Source organism: Crocodylus siamensis, chromosome 7 (assembly GCF_052110815.1).
Source record: "Crocodylus siamensis isolate JL-2025a chromosome 7, ASM5211081v1, whole genome shotgun sequence".
Classification (NCBI taxonomy): Eukaryota; Metazoa; Chordata; order Crocodylia; family Crocodylidae; genus Crocodylus; species Crocodylus siamensis.
In genome coordinates, this window is record NC_143401.1 from 18682745 (window position 1) to 18700685 (window position 17941).

General features: G+C 48.3%; 1 long non-coding RNA gene across 1 annotated transcript; it reads right to left on the reverse strand.

The window, feature by feature from the left end:
* Positions 1-2787: 2787 nt before the first annotated feature.
* Positions 2788-17540, reverse strand: LOC149859547 (uncharacterized). Its single transcript, XR_016443545.1, has 3 exons — positions 16541-17540; positions 8849-8951; positions 2788-2969 (listed from the first exon to the last, which is right to left on the reverse strand). It is a non-coding gene; the product is annotated as an uncharacterized LOC149859547 (long non-coding RNA).
* Positions 17541-17941: the final 401 nt, after the last annotated feature.

Below are 17941 nucleotides of genomic sequence, written 5' to 3' on the forward strand. Positions count from 1 at the left end.
AATAAAATAAAATAAAAATAATTTGAAAAATTATAGAGTGGGGCTATAACAACCTACTTACAAGTGTCATCATCAGGGGCTGAACCTTAGATTTTCAGTCCCATAGCACAGCTTCTTCTAGAGCTGAGGTGGCTCTGCTAGGTGGTAGCAAACTGCTATGTCAACTGTACAGAACCACTCAATCTATGGCTGAAATGCAGCAGTTGAGGGGCAGGGAACTCAGCATCTTTCTAATGGTACACAGCACCACTTTAGTACACAACATTTTAGTGTCCCGATGCAGTGAAGCCCTTGAGCATATCCTGAACTTTAAACACTTGCTTAAATTCACCTCTGTTCAGCAAAGCCCTCTGGTTTGTTTGCAGTAAGGGCTATTTGAAAACATGAGTCCTTCTCCAAAAACTGAAGGTGATGTTGGTTCTTGTGTTGCTGGCAGGAAACATTTAAATGTAAAAAAGCCCTAAACCCAGCTATTAATGAATCTTGACAACAACAATAATATAATCATCATCATCATATCCCATTGATTTTGTGTTTTGCAAATATCTTTAAAGGAGTGAAAATACAAGTGCAAATTAATTAATAAGGCAGTACCAGTTTGCTTGTTTGTTTGTTTTAATAGCAAGCATCTTTAACACAAACTGTGTTGCCTCACCAAGCTGAATATTAGATAATAGACAAGGGGGACTGAGAGGATGACTATGCTGCAGTGGCAGGGTACTCCATCACACTGCGCCAGCAGTAAGCCCTGCCCACTTGCTCCACATGCATCAATCCACATCAGTCCTGGAAATTAGGTGGTGACCAGGCCCTGAGCACTCTGCTGTCATGGTGTAACAGGCAGAATGTCCTAAAGGGCGGAGGCAGCCCAGCATGGCTACAACCTATACTCCCAAAGAGCTGCGAACTCACAGCCAGAGCCAGTCTTCAACAGACAGCAGCAGCCTGGGCGGAGGGGGATACCTGGTTGCTAAAATCTTTTGAAACCTGACTATAGATATATCAAAAAGAACAGCTAGAAGCCAAACTATGGCAAAAATTGGTGCTCCAAAAACTCTGGCTCCAACTGCTTTAGCAACATCTTTCGGAGATGTGGCCCTCAGAGGCCTAAGTGAAGGAGGAAACAGGTTTAGAGAAGGCAATTCATAGAATAGAGGGCGGCAGCAGAGAAGAAAAAGTAGGGAGGTCCAGAAAGGCCGCTCCAGATGGCAAGAGTTGTAGTGAAGGAAGTTTCCATGCAAGGAGTGGCAAGAGGGACATGCAGGAGGCTGATGTGAGACGAGGGAAGCAGCAGGGAATGGAAGGGGGCTGGGGAAAGAGAGAGAGAGAGAAAGAGAGAGAGAGAGAGAGAGAGAGAGAGAGAGGTAAGGTGCATGAGAGGAGATTAAGGAAGTCCATGGGTTAGTTGGCAAATAGAGGAGGCCTGTTTGGGATGGATGGTGAGACAGAAGGGGATCTAGTGGTATTTCTGGAACACAAAGCCTGGCATTGCTGTGTATCCATTTCCTTGTGGGCCCTGCTGTGGATGCTCTCCCATTACTAATATATTGTCCAGAGGCCTCCTAAGCTCTGCTCCACTTTGGCTTTGCTTTGTGGATGGAGCCTCAGCTTCAAAGCAGTTTCAGAGTTAGTAGGGTTGGAAGGGACCTGAGCAGATCATCAAGTCCAACCCCCTGCCATGGCAGGAAAGAGTACTGGGGTCAAACGACCCCAGCAAGCTCCGCTGATAGCATCAGATCAAAACCTCCTTGCAACCTTGCAGCAGCTGCTCCAGGCCCAGGATGGGTGCTGGGGATTCCTGGGAATAAACTGAACTGGGGGAAGACTACAGGAAGGAAGCTTGCATGCCATGAAGATGTCTCCAAACTTTGGCAGGTGAGTTTGATTTGTAAGTGGAAGCACAAGACCAGCAACACAAAGTGATCGCCTGCCGATCGGGGATGCTTTCCCACACCAGAAAGGAAGGTGTTTCCTCTCAGTTCTGTGTGCCTCCCTTCAGACACACCACTCCTCTCTGCATCAGCAAAGCAGGCCGGAGGCTGCCATCACAGTCCTTGCCAAAGGCTTTCTCCACGCCAGCTGGCAGGGGGACTGATGGGCAGAGGTGACTGCCTCGTTCCTGAGACGGAACGGCTAAATGTGACACCTCTGCAAACACACAGGACACTGGTTCCAGTCCCCTTATCCAGGCTAGTCAGGGAGTTGTTGTCAGACAGGGGCAGGCGCTGTTGGTTAGAGCTTCCTATGAACTGCAGGTTGCAAAGCAGAGCAGACAAATACAAGCATTGTTTACAATGCTTTAGGGCCAGATCCTCAGCTGGTATAAATTGGTGTTGCTCCATTACCTACCATGCAGTTCCACTGACGCACACCAAGTAAGAATCTGGCATCTGAGCTATTCTTTCTTGTCTGAGACAAGGGCTACATTTTGCATGGCGAGGAAAGGTGATATCTCCTGGGGGGACAGGTAAGACATAGGTGTACAGCTTGTTGTAATCTTAGGCTGTAGGACAGAAAGTGATTGGGGATTTTCTGGGGATTTGCAGAATCAGTTGGATTTTAGACCCTTGGACATATGGACATCATGGTATAGGCAGACCTTGAGTGACAGAGAAGAGGCCCTGTCCATCTTGTACTGCTAGAACATCTTTCATCCCAAAGCACAAGTCAAATTTTTGAAAGCTTTATTCAGGTTTTCCTCAGTCCTTGCTCAGGCAAAACTCCCACTGAAATGAACCAGGGGATTGCAACTGGCCTGCTCCTTTCAGGATGCTCCAGACTGAAGGACTATGAGAAGGGGAGAGGCTGCTTCCTGTAGGAATGGTGATGGTGAAAGTCCTCTGCATGTGTGGTGCCAGCAATGGAGAGCTATGGTTTACACTGTTAGCAGGCGAGGACCCAGTTTTCTGCATGGATTCTCCTGTCTCTTGGACTTGGTGTGTTGCTAAAAATGGGGTTTTCTTTTGGCTCTGAGGATTGAAATAAAGAAATAAGTCCAATCACCCTGTGTATGTACTGCCACCTTCCTCTGCCTGTGACAGACAGTTCAGGCTGCAAACACGCTGTGCTGCCGTGTGTGCGCGCGCGCACGCCGCTCTGTACAATTCCTGCTTCCTTGCCAAAACATCTCCTGCTGTTTATTTATTTATTTCTCTCTGATAACGGAGGGGATCGCGTTTCCGGAAGAGTGCCAGCAGATGATACGAGCTCGGGACTGATACTGCCAGCAAACTCATGCCAGCCCTTTCTGCCGGAAAAATTTCATTTTTTCCAGAAGGAAGCCATGAGTGTGAAGTGGAATCCAAATCCGATTTCTCGGCACTTTTTGTTATCGCTCAGCAGCCCACCAGGTGGGGCAATGGAGGGAACTCACTCAGCTGCAACTCAGTGCCTTAATCCAATTTACAGCTTCTCTCGGAGAGATAATTACAGCCCTGAAACCAGTTAGCACTGTACAAAGAGGCTCTCGCACCAAAGCCCCGATCCTGTCTTTCATATTTCCACCTAGAATGTCAGGGCTTCTTTGGGAAGGAGGGGGAATATGAGTTGAGCCCTTGTGAAGGGAGAAGTGTGTATATAGTGGTGCAGTGACATCCACCCCCCAACATATGCCCTATCCCTTCTTTAGTCACACATATACAGCTGCCCTCTCTCAAACCCCTGAAGGATATGAGAGTGCCTAGTTTAAAGCAAAGAAGTCTGGCACTACAGGATGTTGGGGAAGTTAAGAAAGTCTGCCCCACCTGAGACACAACAAGCTGTTTTCTCCCAAGCGTAGCAAAAAGCTAGGTGGATCTCCATTACCATCATACTGGCATGGATCTGGAGTAACTGCTTAGTCAGCCACAGACACTGCTGTGGCCGAGGTCAGAGTCTGACTCCAAGTTGTACAGCATGTAGTCACCTGAGCCAAGGCAAAGGGAATAGAAAGGCAAAAGATAAGGCTTAGTCCTGGGAAAAGTGGGCTCATGTGGGAATAGGTGGAGGCCAAAGCTTTCTCAGTAAACAAAACTCATGGGAGAGGGTTTGTGACAGACCTGTAGAGGAGGTGAGACTGTTACGGTGCCAAATGGATAGCACAGCAGTTCAGACTGAAGAGACTTCTGCTTTTAGGGTAGTTTATTCTGCACTGTGCCAACCAAGATGGTACGCATCAGTTATGCAAAGCTTCTCCTGCCAAGAAACCACTGGGAGTTCAGGCTCTCCACTCGCGTTGGTCTTGGATCAAGAGAGCACATAGGTTTGTGTGTCATATTAAGCACAGGATTGAGTGCCATAAGCTAAGCATGTGTGTAAGTGCTGGGCATGGGGTCTGGAAACATGAGCATCTAGCTAGTCAGAACTGGACCTTTTTTCTCTTCTTTTATACTGTGCTACCCTGGGGGGTGTTGCCTGAAGTAAACCAGCTCTCTTTTCTATACAGACATGTAAAAAGGTATTTTGGCTTTGGACTATTTTGTTCTGAGTCATCATTCTTTGGGAAAAGCTGAGCTAGGAAAGTGAGGCTTAGTATGTCAGTCCTGAATGTAGTGAGAAAATTGGTCAGTCTAAGCTCATTCTGAACGAGTCCCATACATGTTGTCTGGCTGCTAAGAATGCTCTCTTCCCACTTCCCCTGAGTTTAACCCTGGTTAGTTTCCTGACTCTGGTTTGCTTCTGGCTTCTTGACCTCTATTCCTAGTTCTGCCCAGACCCACTAATCTGTACTGGCCATACTGGGTGCACCCAGATGAGTGTGCACATGCGGTTTGAGGCACCACAGACCTGTCTGCAGCACCACAAGCCGCACATGCTGCACATGCAGGCATTTGCTGTGCTGCTAATTTGTAGCACAGTGGGGTTTTTTGATGTCAGGAGATCCCAGTGTCATAAAACCTATGGCAGAAAAAAGCGGGGCAGCACATGTGGCAGCAGTGTGCACCCCCCAAAATCGGAGCCTGGCTAGCCAAAGCCACACTGGCTGCCAGCCAGACTCTGACTGCTGGAGCCCTGGGAGGCCCCCAGTACTCCAGCTAAGGCTGCTGGGGCCAGCCCAGGTGCTGACCTCAGCCTCCTCTACCCCACCTGGGCATTGTGCTGCTGCTATTTGTCTCCAGGGAAATGCACATGCACACTCACCTGGAAGTGCCCACTTTGTCCATTATTACTGGAGGCAATAAAACCAGTTCCAGCTTCTGGAGGTCCTTGAAGTGGCATGGACGCTTTCTACTGAGGGATTCTTACTTGACTAGAAACAGGATTTGGATTTGATGGGAGCTGGTGTCAGGGGCACTGGACTTATCCCTTGGCCCATCTAGTTTCTTTTCAGAATTTAGCTAGGACTTCAGAGAAGGGCTGTCAAGTTATCAGAAAGAAGGGAGGACAAGATATTTCCAGCAGCTGCAAACACATGGCAGCACCTATGTGATGGCTTGTCCTTGCACACACAGTGGGCTTGTCTACACAAGATGTTTACTGCACAATAAACTAATTAGCCGTATAGTAAACATCTTAGCATCTATACATGGGCCCCTGTTAGGCTGGAGTAAACTAATTTACTCCACAGCAGAATAGTACTTGTAAATACAAGTACAATGCATGTGTTGACAGTGCCTTGGCTGGCTGGGTCATGAGGGTGCTTCAGTGAGGAAGCTGCCTCGCAGGTAGCCCTGCACTGAAGCACTCTTGTGCCCCAGCCAGCCTCTCCATAGCAAGTTGAGCCAGAGGGAGCAACACCAGGCTGGCAGGCTGACACCCTAGGCCCCAACCCAGCACAGCATATTGCAGTCCCAGGTGCAGGCTCAAATGGCAATAAACTCCAGAGTTTATAGCTTCACATTAATTGCATGCATAGATGTGCCCAGTGAATACTTTAGGAAGACTCTTCCTCACCTGAAGCAAGATGACTCATCCACATGTACCTGTGGCCTGACTACCTATCCTGTCCTTGATTCCCATTAGTACATGCCATATGGGAAGCAGGTAGCTACTCAGCAGGAAGCCAATTTAGGCTCTTTCAGAGAAGCAGTATCAGCCTGCTCAACATCTCCTATCCCTGAACTATGACTATGACTCCTAAACTTGCCTCTCATCTAGCATTCAGCCTTGACACCTTGAGCCAGTGACTATGGTTTGTGACCTTGCCTCTTGTCTGAGATTCAACCTTGGCACCCTAACATTGGAGCCATTATTCTCTGTAGCTCCTTGAACCAAAAGGATTTAAATCTGAGATTTACAAAGTCACTTAAGATACATGGATGAGGATATAATGGGAGTAAAACAGATCATACCACCCCTTCATGGCCTTGAAAGAGACAGCCTTAATTCATGCAACCAGGGGCAGTTTGTGTATTATGACAGCCACTGACCTTGGCATGAAGAACATGGTGGAAGACCCAGCAGGAGTTCAAAGGCTGGGTTCTAATAGAAGCATCTGATGAGGGAGATGCTGATTGAAACTTTTCATGAATTACTGAAACATCGCAAATCAGGTTGGTATTCTCATTATATTGCCAGTTCTTACCACTTCAGGTAAGGCCAAAAAGTATGAGAACCATTTTCATTTGATTCTGTGGGATTTCTGCCTCTGGTCCTGAGCAAACTTGGTAGTGTACAGACAACTCATAGGGCAGGCTCTATGAGGAGAGGCTGAGGGACCTGAACCTGTTTAGCCTCAACAAATGGAGGCTGAGGGGGGATTTGGTGGCTGCCTACAAACTCCTTAAGGGAGATCAGCAGCAAATAGGAAGGGTCTTATTTCCCCCAGCAGCACCTGGGGTGATGAGGAACAATGGCCAGAAGCTGCTGGAGAATAGGTTCAGGTTAGAGATTAGGAGGCACTATTTCACTGTTAGGGTGGCTAGGATCTGGAACCAACTTCCTAGGGAAGTGGTCCTCGCTCCTACTTTGGGTAAATTCAAAAAGAGGTTGGATGAACACCTGTCTGGGGTCATGCGATCCCAGCGTGTGCTCCGGCCAGTGGCAGGGGGTTAGACTAGATGATCTATTTAGGTCTGAAACTGCATAAAATAGAATAAGAACCTTGAAAATGTTGAACCCAAATTAAAAACAAAAAATTGCTTGTTGTTTTGGAGAAAATTTGGGAGGCAAAGGTACTCTATCAGTTAAAGGCATTGGGCTGTGTGTCAAAAAACTTTAAAAGTGTCCAGTCCCATGACAAATTCACCCTCATTTAATGAAGGTTCAGATGAAGGAGGTCCAAAGCGGAGCACCCTCATTAACTTCTGTCTTTTTCTGTGTGTGAGTAGGGCTGGGCTGATGTAGCCCAGCCTCACCCCCAATCCTGTGTGCAGGAAGGGAGAGGGACAAGGCAGGGGAGGGAGCTCCACTATGGAGTTTATCCAGCTTGTGCTGGAGGGGTGGGGCAGGTGGATTGGAGCCCCTTACCTCAGGGCTCAAGCCTACCTGCCACCCCCTGACTCCTATGGCAAACCCTGGACTGGAGTTCCCTCCCCTGCCTTCTCCCCTGCCCATCCTGCAGACAGCAACAGAGCTGGAGGGGCAGAGGGGACAGGGCTAGGGGAGAGAAGCTGCAGACAGACAACCTCTCTCCACTGGATCAGCTTCAAAGTGAAGCTTTTTCCCCGCCTCATCCTGACCAAACAGCTAACGCCTGTTGAGTTAGGGGGGCAGGGTTGCTATAACTCATGGCACTTTCTCTGAAGTGCCATGAGTTGCAGTGGGGAGATACATGTAGGTTAGCAGCCTGTGTGCTTGTGCAGAGTCAGGGTGTCTCAGATCAAGGTGGGGGTCTTCTAATTGATATAAGGATTCACAGTAACATCGATGCTCTCTCCCTTGCAAAGTTTTCAGTTGCTGAGAAGGGAAGAAGAGAAAACCTCAGATATTATGAACAGAGAAGGATCCAATTCAAAACATCCTTGATCTTTGAAAAGTTTGCGTTGCTGTCTAATCTGTAAAGCTCAGGCCTATCTATAGGGATCAGAATTCCTGAGCAGTTTATTGGTTGCCCAAACAGTCAGCTGAGTTTACAAATCTAACATCTAACATAGTGGATTGTCATTCCAGCACAATTTTGCGCAGTGAAGTTCTTCAGCATATTCCAAACCAGCAATTGTCTATATTTTCTAGGAGTGTATTAGTGTCTAATGTTCTTAGCTTCTTCCTCCCTTTCATGTACATTTTTGTCCTGTAATAGCAAATGTGTGGGTCCAATTCTAACAGTGCTAACTTCACTTTGACTCAAGGCTTCTAAATTGATTTTCCAAACCTGGAGTTCAGATTTCCCATGAGCTGAGATATTTTTAAGAGATTTTGGGCTGCTTAGGTATGTACTTCAAGGGCAAATGGGGCTTTCTTTAATATCAGTTATAGGGGCATCTATGGGCCGTCTAAAACATGAAATATAGCTCAACAGGATGCTTCCTTTAGTGTTCAAGACATTCATTTGATTTTCATCCACACTGTGCCCATGAGAAGCTACTAGCTCATCTTTTGAATATGCCACAGTGATATCTTACACAGACCTTTTCACGTGTGGGACCAAAGACACTTCAAAAGCAAATCTTGATTATATTGAGATTATAGGGAAACATCTGGAATCTTCATAACATCTGGCTTGTACAAAATACCATTTAATTTGCAGCATGAACTTTGGCTGTCAGTAAAATTTGGCCATTTGGGTTTGGGAAAATGTGGATTTACATCTGCTTAAGGGATCACTTGATCCATTGTGTTGGGGTGCTCCTCAAAAGTTCTGAAGAAAAGCAAATAATATTGGACTAGATTATCAGCTGGGATGACGTCAGTGCATTATTTATACCATTTGGAGATATAGCCCACAACTGACAACTAAAAGTAAAGGAGAGTCCTGGGTGCACAGAATTACCCAAGCTGATCTTTCCTGGGGCTCCAAGACTCTTCAGTGACTTCTAGAGTTCCAGTCTGCAACTGCGTAACACCTCACGTCGAAGCAGAACGTGGGACCAGCACTAATTCAGAAGGAAAAGCAGTAGTAGTTAGCACTACGTTCCCTATCAGGACTGCTAAGCGTGTGCTGGGCAGGTGATAGTCTTGGTCATACATGGTGGCTGTGTCTACATGTGCCCCCATGGCATTGTTGTTACTGCACTGTGCCAGCAGCGCACAGTTATTTTTAGTCACTACGTTGCTGTAGTGAGGGAGTGTCTGCTACGGCAACATAGCATCTCATGTAGATGTGCCCAGTGGGTCAAGTATGTATGACCTGAGGGACATACTTGATACTTTACATCAAGCATGTCCCTCATAAGGTAAATGCTGGCTCCCAAATGTAATGCAGGCATTCCAGGGATGTCATCATAGTGTCTGCTGAATTCAGAAGTGAATTTTGATTCACTGGCATTTGATAAGGGTAGGAAATACATTACTCAAGGCATTTCTTCCACTTGGCAGAAAGGTTAAGGTGTCTTACTGTGGCTCCAGAGGCCAGAGTACAAAGCCTAACTTCAGACTTGTGTGAAAATTACCTCCACTTAACCCATTCATAAATGGGTATCTGGTCATTTAAGCTGAAGTGTCAGATAGGTGTCATGCTAGGTATATCATTCTCTTGCCTGTTGTTAGCTATAGAAACCGGTGTCCCTTAACCATGCTAGACAGATGGGCCATAAAGCTCAGGCAGACTTTTAAAACTTCTCTTCTAAGCTGTTTATCCAGCATTGTTGACTACGCTGGAGAACACCAACAAGCTGTTGCTCCCAGAGCAATGACTTCTCCAATGGAAGCATGGACTCTCCTTGTATAGTACATACTCCCTTATATGGACTAAACCCTTAGCCATTTTAAGTAGAAATGAACTCAGTGGAATGATGTTGATTTACTCCAGCAGAAGCTCTGGCTCCATATTTCTTTTTTGACATGTTCTTTGCTTTCACACAAGCTGCATGATCCTATCAAACCTAAGTCTGCAGCTATAGGCAGGTTCATCAGCTACAGGTTTGGCCCGTAACCCTATGGGCATTACGGCTTCTAGCCACTTGCCTGATTCTAGGATGAAGTGGGCAAATCACAGAGGACAAAACATAAAAAGAAGGCCTCAGAAAATGGAGGGGAGGAGAGGGGGAAGGTTGCTTGATGGAAAACCTAAGCTGTCTCGGGAATACGCCCCCTGAGAAGTATGAGGACGGAGAGATCCTCTCCCGCATTGAACTGCAGCTTGTCAAGTCACCTTCACCAGGGCAGAGGGCTAAGTGGAGATGTAATGCTACTGTTCTGATCTGGGATCAGCCCACACCTGCTTCAGAGGGGTGTGAAAGTCTGTCGCTGGTAGAAATTGAGAGCGCTCCATAAAGACAATGCAGTTACTTCAAGGTAGATTAGGGGGACAGTCTGGCTCCTGGGTTGGGAGCAGAGGGTTTATGACAGGGGAACAATCTCCAGGCAAGGTTCTTTGAGTAGCTGCGATATCTTTTATTAGACCAACTGAGTAGTTGAGCAGCTACTCAAAGAACCTTGCCTGCCTGTGTCCTTAGACCAACACTGCTACAACCAAAAACCTAGGGGAACAATCTGGATCATAGGCCAGGAGTACAGTGTAAGTATCCCAGCTGCTTCCTAACACCAGGATTTATCTGCTTTCTCTCTGCCCTTTCTGCACATGATGCTGATAGGGAGAGAGCACATACCCAACACCCATGCTCTTCTCCCTGCCCCTCAGCAAAGACCAGGTCAGCCTGCCACCCATTCTGGCCTTTTTCTCTCCACAGCTCCCTGCCAGGCCTGCAGTCTGGATGCTGCAGTGCTGTGTGGCTAAAGAGGCTCACACATTAAAGCTATATTCCAGTCTGTGTTACAATTACTGACACAGATGCTCCTGTGTCAATATGGGCTTCTCTCCCCATTCCGGTTACAGCAATAGGTGGGCCTGGCAGGGGCTCCCTTCAGCTCAATCCAGGAGAATTATGGGCTTGGGAAGGAGCCATGGTTGGATGGGATTCCACAGGGGAGTGGCCTCCCAGGCACATGTTCTGGCTTCTCCTTGAATCTCCTACCTGGGGACCCCTGAACCAGATCACAAGCAGCAGTAGCACTCTGCAGTGTCCATGCCTTGCTGCTTCTTCCAGACCTATGTGCAGTGTAGTGCAAGCAAATGTGAGGGGCTGTGAATGCAGTGAGCAGGAGGAGCATGTGTAATGCAGGGCATGCAGGAAGGGTGAGGGGCACATGCAGTGTACAGCACGTTTGTTTTGAGCCAATGAGTAGAAAGAATGCAGGGCCCTGGCATTGCAGCTCTGCTTGTAGCTTTCAGATTGTTTCCACATCCCCTCCTCAGCTTCTCCCCATACCCACTTTCCTTTAAACTGGGGAAAGACAGTTTTTATAGTTGTTATGTGACTAGGGCATGGGCAGTCAGAGCAGTGGTAGGAGCTAAGGGTCAGAAGTAACTCGGGGCCACAGATCAGTGGCAGGAGACAGGTAACCAAGGCCACACACTAGAAAGCAGGAAACAAGTGGTCAGAATCAAGGCAGCGAGCACACTGAATGCATGTGCACAGAGAAGCCCACATAGGGCCCTGCTACCCCTTTCAATCAAGCAGAGTGCTCCCACAGCAGCCCAGAACACCTTAGCTGGCCAGTCATTCTTAAGGCTTAAGTAGAGCCAACTGCTGGGGTCCTTCACAAGAGCTTCTGTAGGCCAAACTCATTCTTCCTAGCACACATGCCCATCACCCCTCGCCCCCTCTCATTTCAGGGGCTTTGTGTACCCCTTGTTCCTTCCTTTTCCTGATGCCAGAGTACCCCATTTTCTCTCCCATTTCAAGGTCTCTGTAGGTTGCATGTCTCTCCCTCTTACTGTCTCTCCCCACCTCATTCTCCTCTTCCACTATGCTCCCCATTCTTTGAATTGTTCTTTCTTTCCTTCTGTCCAGGAGGCAAATGTGACAGGCTCACACCCACCATACTGGATGATGGGTATGCCCTGAACTCTTGGGCCTCATCGCACCTGGCCCTATTCATGTGCCATGACTTGATGTTTTCATGCTTGGTGTTGAACAGTGGTTCCCTGAGGGCCCAGGGAATGTGCTCTGTTGGCACACTGTGGGCCCTGCTGGCACATAGAGGCTTCCGTGGGGCTTCTCCTCCCCTACACGTCACCCCTTTTGACTCAGGTGTTACCATCAAATCTGGTGGCACTTTGGTGTGATGACAGGACTTTTCCTCCTGTGCTGGATACCCAGTTAGAATGGATGCTACAAGGTTTTTGCTGCTGTTTGGTAAAGAACCACTGCTGCTGTTTTCAAGAATCACAACACAACCGAAAGTGAATGACGTGTGCCTCCGGTGGCTGGCGGGACATGGTGGCAGGAGCATGGTGGTGGTGGGAGTGGCGGGAACATGGCGGCGGTAAGTGGGGGAGCTCCTGCAGACGCTGCTGTCAGTGGGGGGGGGGGGTGATGAGTGCTGACCAAGGAGTGGTGACTGGCGACCACCTGCAGGTGCCACCGACAGTGTCAGTGGTGCCTTTTGTAGGGGGTTCACTGCCATGCTCAGGGGGTGCACATGCACCTGTGTGCACACACTACGCATCACCCCTGCAACCAAAAGTCTAACTTAAATAGTTCAGAGTGGGCAGTGGGCAGGGTGGCAATGCCCCTGTTCTAAGCTATTCCCCTTTGGGCTGATTTAGGCTGATTCAGTGCCTGGTGCACCCTTCTCTCACTCACCATAGAGCTCATTAGGCCTCCTAGTTAGCCAGCTTTCTGGTACGAGTTCTGCCCGTCTTGCCACCAGACCAGGTATGGTACTGCCTAATGGTTTCCCCCGGCATGCTCATACAAGGTTTGCGACTCTGCCAGTCTGATCAGTGTGCTCTGATCTTGCAGACACTCTGACAGGCTGTGCAGTGTCAGGGGGCGTTTGGGCCTGGGCTTCCCTCCAGTTGGCTCTCACAGGGCCCACTGGGCTGCCCTCTCCCAGCTCCACCTGACCCATGTGCTTCTGTGTGGCCCTCTGCATATGGTGGGGAGCTGTGTCACAACCAAGCTGCGCTGCTTGCCGTCTGAGTCAGACATGCTGGTGTCTAGTCAGGTCTCTGGTGTTCCATCAGTGGCAGTGGCTTCCCTGGGCTTTCCCAGGTATTTCTGCCCCAAGGAAAGCAACCAGCCTCCAGCCAGTTGTAGCGTGTGCATCCAGGTGTTTCCTGGATGACTCAGCTGCTGGACATGGGCGTGCCACTTCCCTGGGTGTGCTGGTCCTAAGAAAAGGCGCTAGGTCCCTTCTGGCAGCGGGGAGAGTACCTGGCTCTGCTTCTGGCATTCCAGCATGCTCCCCCTCTGCCTTCAGCTTCAGGCCTCCTTTAAACACGTGGCCTCCAGGCTCCGGACCAACCAGCCATGTTCTCTCTGACCATGCAGTGCCAGCCAGCTTACAGCCTGGTCACCTGAGCTACAACACTATGGTAAGTCAGGCAGGGACCTGTCACAACAAGTCAAGTGAGATGTCACCATGTTCAACTCAGTTAAGATGGGCAGGGCTGAGATGTTATATTGGAAGAGTAAACTTTAAAGGCTTCTTTATTTTGTGGGTCTAGATGACAGGCTCTCCCCATGTCCTCCATACCCCACTTCTTTCTTTTCTGATTAGCACCAAAAACCAGACGTTTCTATCCACAGAGGCCTAGGACTAACCTCAAAAATTTCAGGTTGATCACATATAATATTCAGAAGTTACCACCTTCCATCCAAACAGTGATATGCCATTAAGCTGAGTGCAGGGGTTTAGCCAAATATTGGTAATGCATGTTCAAGCTATAGAAAGCATACATTGTATTCTGCATGCACCCTGAGCAATAGAACAAGTACTATCACTGTAAATCATTACAAGCAGTTAGACAGCCCCAGCTGCAATAGTGTGGGCTTTTCATTAGTAAAGAGTGGTTTTAGCTAGAGTTGTGGGATTAACAAGTGCTAGCTAATATGTTCCAGAAGGTTAATGTAGACAAAGCAGTGTGTGTCTTAACTGGCTAAGACAGACCAGCTGAATTCCACAACCCTCCCTCTAACCTGAGCATTTTAGCACACAATTAAGGCAGTGAGACTTCCTAGGCTGTGGTTAACACATGCTAACTAACATTATGTTAGTTAACCCAGATTATAGGTATAGTTGGATAAGGCAGATCCTGCCTTGAAGCTGGAAGATGGACCTACCTCTCAATGTCCCTTCCAGCTGTCTTTTCTATCATTCAAACATACCCCTCTTGAAACCACCCATCTCTGAAATCTGTTAGTGCCAGTGAATGGGAAATGAGAGTCCTTCTATGGACTGACTGATCAGTGCCCAGGATCACTTGAAATCTGCACTCCCCAGTGGCTCCAGAGCAGTCCTCAGAATTTAAGTCCTTGTCCCTTTAAATGTGATGCATGTAAGAAAAAAATTGACAAGCTCCCTCGCTCTCAAAAGAGTGAGAAATTTTCATTGATTGATTTCTTCATGGCTTCTTAAACAGATAATTAATTCACCGTGAACCTGCGGACACACCATAGTGAGTCGTTAATATTGTAAATTCACATATACTTCGATAATCGCCTGACCCCCCCGTCACCCCGAAAAACAGATAGCTGTGCAGCGGTGGGGGTGGGGAATCGATTTTCGAAGACATGAAGGGATCACCCAGCAAAGGGAAGCTATTGATTCTCTTTTATAAGACACCACTATAATATTTATTCTTTTGTAAACAGAATTAACCTGGTATCATGGGTCATTCCTATTGAGCAGCGCTCCTCTCGTGCGCACAGGGAAACAGATTGCATCAGAAGAAGTGGAAACATCCAAACCACACTATCTACTTCAGGCAGCAAGTCAGGAGTAGATCCTCTCAGGGTTGCTGATGCTTGTCTTAACTGGAGAGACCGCTCCTCTGCCCTATTAGCTGTCCACTGTGTCCCAGCTACTGATCCAGAAGGATCCCATGTAGGATCCCATCCCTTCTATGACCAGGTCACAAAATCCTTGGATGCAGGTGTCGCGGTGAACATACCCTTTCTGGACTTTAGAAAGGCCTTTGACACTGTCTCTCACCCCGTTCTCATTAAAAAACTAGGAGACTGTGGTGTCGATACCTACACAGTCAAATGGGTTGCTAACTGGCTGGAGAGGCGCACCTAGAGAGTGGTAGTAGATGGGTCATTTTCGACCTGAGGGATGTGGGCAGTGGGGTCCCCCAGGGCTCAGTCCTTGGGCCCAAACTGTTCAACATCTTCATCAGCAACTTGGATGAGGGGGTAAAAAGCACCCTGTTCAAATTCGCAGATGACACTAAGATGTGAGCATGCTAGAAGGGAGGAATAGTCTGCAATTGGACCTGGACAGGCTACAGGGGTGAGAGGATGAGAACAGGATGGGTTTCAATACTGACAAGTGCAAGGTGCTGCACCTGGGGAGGAATAACCGGCACCATACCTACAGGTTGGGGAACTCCCTTCTCGTCAGTGCAGAGGCAGAAAAGGATCTTGGAGTCGTCATTGATGCCGAGATGAACATGGGCCGGCAGTGTGGGGAGGCAGTAAGGAAGGCCAACCGCACCTTGTCATGCATCCACAGATGCATCTTGAGCAGGTCCAGGGAGGTGATCCTCCCCCTCTACGCAGCACTGGTCAGGCCGCAGCTGGAGTATTGCGTCCAGCTCTGGGCGCCGCACTTCAGGAGGGATGTGGACAACATGGAGAGGGTCCAGAGGAGGCCACCCGCATGATCAGGGGGCAGCAGGGCAGGCCCTATGAGGAGAGGCTACGGGACCTGAACCTGTTCAGCCTCCACAAGAGAAGGCTGAGGGGGGATCTAGTGGCCTGTTACAAACTAGTTGGGGGAGGCATTGGGGGAGTCCCTGTTCCCCCGAGCACTACCAGGAGTGACTAGGCATAACGGTCACAAGCTGGCAGAGGGTAGGTTTAGGTTAGACATCAGGAGGCGCAACTTCACTGTCAGGGCGGCTAGGATCTGGAACCAACTTCCAAGAGAAGTGGTGCTGGCTCCTACCCTGGGGGTCTTTAAAAGGAGGCTAGACGAACACCTTGCTGGGGTCGTTTGACCCCACTACTCTTTCCTGCCATGGCAGAGGGTCGGATTTGATGATCTGCTCAGGTCCCTTCTGACCCTACAAACTATGAAATTATGAAACTATAAGAATTCATGCCATGGAATTAAATCTTCCCCCAACCTCTGGCAGTTGCCTACGTGTCCAATGATCTCTTCCTGCCCCAGGGTAGTCAAAGTTAATCTCTTCCACAGACTCCTCTCCTGGAGCACAGATATTCCCAGAAGCCCCTGCAGTGTCAGACTGTGTACTAGTACTGTTAATATAACTATCACATGCTCCTGCCTGACCCAGATTTTGTCCAGAAACCACAGGCTGGTAGAAGTTGTTAGTGAGTTGAGGTGGCTGTTGCTCAGCAAGGCGACATCATAGAAATATGGGATCTGTTTAAGCACAAGTTTGGAATTGTTCCAACTGCTTCAGGGCCATATTAGAGATCAGACCCTTAGTTCAAAGACCCAGCAGGCTTAGCACTGTCTGTACCTGGAGGATGGGCACTGTCTGTACCTGGAGGAGGGGACATGTCAAGGCTGGGCTGGATCCCACTGTCTTCTAGTAAGCCTCACCACATAATGCCCTCCTGGAACTGTTGAAAAAACAGGCTGAGTTTAGAAATACCCAGATGCTGCTCTTATTTTTGCTGGACACCAGTTTGGCTTCTGTCCAGCCCCATAGGCAGATGAGAGAGGAAAGTCAGGCTAGAGCTCGCATATCTCTGCTCCTGTGCAGAGGAAAACTTAGCACCTGAGAGGCAAATTGTCAGCTTGGGCACACATCAAGTGTTGGTGGCATACAATGCTTTTCATTGGAAGATGACAAACTGGAGGTGGCTGAGGTGACAGGTACCCCTGCAGAATCATGCCAGTCCAGAAGAAACCCTACCCCCATAGCTTCTCTTTTACCACACACCCCTGAATAGGACATACACCTTGTTTTTGGAAGGTGGAATGAAGAAAAAACATTTTTCTTGAAAATGCCAGCAAGTATTTTCACAGGAAAAACACAGGCAGCTGCAGTAAGGAGGCAGCAAAAAGCTGTGGCTACTTCTTTAATGCCCTAGCTGCATGGCATGGCAGGTACTGCTGGCTGCCCACCCAGCTCAAGCAGAGGGATCAGGCAATTGGTATACATCAGGATTGGCCCTCAACTGTCTTGGCAGGCATGGCTGGCTGACCCAAACTGCCCAGCCCCTCTTCTTGATCTGGGAGGCTGCCAGTAGCTCCTGCCAAGTCAGCTAAGGCCTAACCAACTTAAGAGGAGCCAGACATTTGTCTCCAGTAGGATCAAGCCTTTAGTTGAGTCAGCAATTGCAACTGGCTTCCCACCTAGAGACGAAGAACCTGGCAGCTCAGCCCCCACATGATTAGGCCCGCTGGTCCCCACATATCCTCATTTACGACATGCATCCTGATTTCTAGTAGATCATTTTTTAAAAAGGTGAATATTGTATGTGACTAAATATAGATATATGTTTTTCTAAACAAGGGCAGTAGCAAGCAATTGAGCTTTAGGCCATGCCCTTCCAGTGCAGACCTCTGAATCTGAGGAATCCTTGGAACAGGAGAGGCTGCTGAAGGGAGATCAGAATGGCCACTTAACCGAGAGAGCTGGAGGAGATGAATTAATGTAGAAAAGCCCTCCATGCTGGCTTAGCTTTGCTCCTATTGAATCTAATGCTAAAACTCCCATTGGCTCCAGTAGGAGCAGACCTAAGGCAGCACTGGGCTCATCTACATGTGCATTAATGTGCCATAATTACCATGCATTAATTCTAGTACTGGTAATAACAGGTACTAACTTAATGCACGGTAATTGGTGCTACTGTGCAGTAGCACCAATACACGTCTTTTAAGTGATGCTAATGCACAGTAGATTAATTATACTGTGCATTAGCTCAATAACACAGCT